The sequence below is a fragment of the Atta colombica genome, unplaced genomic scaffold (assembly GCF_001594045.1).
Source record: "Atta colombica isolate Treedump-2 unplaced genomic scaffold, Acol1.0 scaffold45, whole genome shotgun sequence".
Taxonomy (NCBI): domain Eukaryota; kingdom Metazoa; phylum Arthropoda; class Insecta; order Hymenoptera; family Formicidae; genus Atta; species Atta colombica.
Window position 1 is genome coordinate 919,988 of NW_017259534.1, and position 4,871 is coordinate 924,858.

Below are 4,871 nucleotides of genomic sequence, written 5' to 3' on the forward strand. Positions count from 1 at the left end.
TTTTAATTTTTTTCATTTCCTTTTCTTATTAGAGTTGATTGAAAAGCAACGTTAACGTTTAATTCGGTGCGCATCGTTTGAGACGTGATCGACACAGAAAAGGAGAAATTCTATTCTTGCCGGCAAGATTTGACTGGTGTTGACTGGCTCAATTATCACAGGTTATATGATATTATATTATATCTATTAGCTACTGGAAGAATTTATAATGGAAACCCATAGGTGGTAGACAGCGTGGCACCGAAAGTCTATCTCTCCTTGTTTCTCTGCTCTCGGGCGTGGCAATAAGGAAGTGGAATCGTGCTTAAGAAAACACAAAGCCGCCAATACCGGATAGGCCCGACCGAGTGCCTGAGAAAACATCAAAATGTTCTTGGAATCCTGTGGAGGAATCATGACGTTGCCGCTGTCTTCTTATCAATCGTAAAGAATCGAAAAACTTATGAAAAGTGAATTATTCTCTCAATTGAAATATTTAGTAAAATCTATTACTTTTACAATTTATATTTCAAATAAAATGAGGCTCGAAAGAATCTATCCGTGAAAAATGTAAAAAAAACATCAGAGCCTACATCAGCTGTTCGGATGCACAGAAAATTTTTTATTTTCTTGTGAATGTAACAAAACGAATAAAATATTCGATCTTTCAATTCGGGTCCTTATCAATATAAAATATAAATCGAAATGACATAAATTATATTTCAATGTATAATCCTTTTTTTATTATTATACAATAAAGAATTATTTTATTTCATTTTATTTTAGAAATATTTTCTAAAATATCTAAAGTATCTACTTTAGACTTTCTAATATATTTTATTCACAATTAATCGTTATCGTTACAATAATGAATAATTATAGGATATAAATTATGAAAAATTATTTACAATAATATCATGATAAGTATATGTTATTAATTCCATATGCATGCAATTTTTAAATCATTATATTAATAATTTATATAGTCATTTATTGATTTTGTAATTTGATTATTTATCATCATCTGTCTCCACGATTATAAGAGATTAGAACATGAGAATGATCTCATATGAATAGCGTGCGGCTTCCGCACCGAAAATGGAAAGAACATGCCTTTCCGTGCCAGACAGCGTGGCACCGATGGTCAAAAAAAATTGAACCGACACATCAGCGATGGGCGGCCACCGACTAATTAACGATCTGACGAAAGCCGGCAGCGATTAACATGAAACTCGCTTCCTCTTCGGAAACTTCCAAAACAGGGAAACAACTTGGAGTGCTTTCTGAGAGGGTATCAAGCGTTCGCGAGCGAAATATTTCTAGCATGCTTATGGTATCGGAAAGTTAAAAAATGAAAAGTTAAAAAATAAACATGATATCTTCAGTTTTTAAAAACAGTTTATTATTTTCACCTAATTTTGCTCTTGTTGCTTTCGTTGCTTTTTTCGGATAGGATACAAAGTTATAATAAAGGCATAACGATATCATTTGATACTTAAAAATAGACTTTTAAATGACAAATAAAATCATGATATCTTTATGATATTATAATGACTTCTGTGTTCTACTTGAATTATTGCGTAGTCTCAATAGGCATTTTTCGGAGTTTTGTTAGAATCCATCGTCGCATTAAAACGAGTCGAGTTTTACGGCCGAAGGCCGTCCACATATCAAATAATTTATCGCGCACTATCGATCCCACGCGATTCATAATAACGCCGGTCCGTTATTCCCTCGCACTCGTTAATCAGCGGCGACCTGTCTCGGATTAACGACTCGTCGTCGCGCGAATGACGCGCGACGGAAGAGTTTCGTTCGCCGAGTCGAATATTGTGTATCTTATAAAGAAAGGCCATAATGGGCCTTAATGGAGTTGACTGTCAGCGGGGTTCCTTCTCGCGGAGCGGTGGCACACACCGGTAGACTGGACAATGGCCGCTTCGGTAGCCATGCCACGCACATCTGTGTGCGCGTTTGCGTGTGCGTGGACGTTACTCGACAGAATTCCATATATTTTTCCACACACGGCAGTTCCTGGAAGATAAATTAAGAATATTAATCCCGAGTAATATATTAATACGCGGAATTAATAATAATTGCCGGCATATTATTTAACATAACGTCGAAATTGTTGTTGACGGTACGACGTATCGTCGCGGGAGATTACTTGTCACAATATTCTTTTTTATTAAGTCGTTATAGATTATGTCGGATTCGGAAGAAATGCAATTTTGTGCATCGATTTCGCTTGACGGCTATGTGATGGCCTCGTTAACAGGAAGCTTCGAGTGCACGCGCCTTTCACGTAACGCCTACGCGATTATTATGCTCGAACCGAAAGGCAGATCGAAGCCATGATCGTGAGCGTTATGGCCGCTAGTTTCTATTTTATGAAATCTTTATACGGGATTACCAGTGAAAAATATCTCTCTATTATTTGGCACGTCAAAGCGAGTTTGAACAAGTTTCAATTAATATCGCATTAAAATGTGAATCCGAAAATTTAATCTTTCTATGATAATTGTAGGAATATAATTTTCATCTTGATTGAGTACCAGCAATTAGCAATCATTTTTCATAAATAAAAATAATACTTTATACGCACGTGGCTAAATACCTAAATAAATTTAAAATTCATAATATGATAATTAAGAAATGTATATTCTTAAATATAGTTTCTCACAATTATATTGATTACTTTAATTTAATGATAAGATCTATTTTAATTATTAAAAAACTGTTTGTGTGTTATCATTAAGTTATATGATTACTCTGATCATTGGCAATACAAAATCGTAACTTTATTTAAAAATTATCGAGATTTATAGAGAATAGGAAATAAAATTACAAATAAACGAATTCGATTTTTATTTCTTGAAAAAAATTTCACTATGTAGTTCTATTAAATCCTGTTGTCTAATGACATGCTCAATGGCAAATTTTCAATAAAGAGTCCATCCGTTGTCAATTAATATTATGATTTTTCATGAATATTTGATGAAAACTTACCTTCTCTTTGTCTCTCACAATTTATGTAAATATACATACACATACATTCATCCGTATAGAATTTGAAAATGACAGTTTTTTTGCTGATCATTACGTTTACTATATGAATTTTGGTTTAGATTTTTGCCTGTCAACCAATAATAGGTTGACTCATCATTCTTTCTTAGACCTTTAAACCTTTCACTACCCCATTTTACTGAGTCACCTTGGTCTAAGTCAAGCTATTCTTTTTCGTGTTTTGGCACTTCCGACAGCAGCCTTAAGCCTTTGCCCCTAATACCATGGGTGGTCGTCTCAACCTCACCCTGCGCTGTAATCTTTCCTTATAGCTTTCTCATCCGGACATGGTTGAATTTCAGCACGGCGGGCACTGAATGTGATGCGGAAACTGTCAGATTTGCAACCTGAAAAAGATTCCAATTGCGATTAGGTTGACCTCAATTAGCATCAATGTAAATTTGACATTTTGTTCATGGAATTTTAACAGAAGTTAGATATATAATGACCGGAAATTCCTCGGATTAACATGCTTGAGCAAGATTCCCTTGCGATTAGGTCGATTTCAAGTAATATAATGTAGACACAATTCCGATCGCACATTTTTGTTCAATAATTTTTTGTTCAATAATTTTGCTATAATAACTGAAAAAGAAGAAAGTGATCTTAATATGAAATTAATTATATCAATAGATATTTTATAAACATCTATGGCATGAAGTAAAAATCATACAAAAATGAGGTTTACAGTAATCAAAAGAATGAATCTTTACCTTTTTTTATTGACCATTGCATTTTTTTTTCATTGGATTATGATGTTTTGAATAATGTACAATTTTGCGCGTGTTCGAAAGTGTTTTCTATTTTTTTATTGAGTGATGTGCGGCGCGCGCGCGTGCGTGTGTGTGTATGTGTGTGTGTATGTGTGTGTGTGTGTGTGTACACAATATAGCCTATTTTATGATAAAAATATCCCTTCTTTCGTTTTCTCTCCTCATCTTTTCTTCTTAAAAAAAATCATTCTTTAGAAAATTTTCTTTCTGAACTAGGAACGTTATAAAAAATAATTTTTTATGTAACGTTATTATACATTTATTGCAAAAATATAGAATATAAAAAAGTATTTATACTGGAATTATGATTTATAAAGGTAAAGCAAAGTCAGATAATACAAATAATATAAATTTTGTGCCCTGTGTTTAAAAAGATAGTTTAAGTAAGCTATCCCTTTTTGGGATAATTTACTCTCAGTTTCTATTTTTTTGTTTAGAATTCAAGGCATAATGCTACCTTTATATGACAAAACACACGCGAGCACATTCATACAGAAATAAACGTACGTGTTAGAAAACGAGGCCTGGTGCGAGCCCATAACCCGATATTCGAATACAGAACCGTCTGTCAGAATCGAGAATCGAGAAAAGTATCGGATTAGAAGGAGAAGAGGGGATATCGTTAAAGATGTTTTCTAATCTCAAGATCTTCCGAGGCACGTCAGCCTGTGTATTCATATTCTCTCCAATAAAATTCTATCTCAATAATTCTAGAAAATTAAACAATTTTTTATTAAATTTTAAATTTTATTAATTAGATTAAATTAAATTATTATAAAAATAGTTCATTATAAAAATTATAAAAAACAATATTTAAAAAAAAATATTTCAAAATATTTATGATTTACCTTTTTTTAAAGACGTTATTTCAAGAATTTTGATTATTATACAGGGAAAGTATAAATTTCCAATTCCAGTTACTTGTATTACTACATGCTGATACATCCTTAAAACATATTAAGAATGTTGAAAAGTAAATAGCAATGTGTAGAACATCATTTATCTTTAGTCTCCAAGATGATGAAAGATGATCGCACTTTGAAAATTTCACAA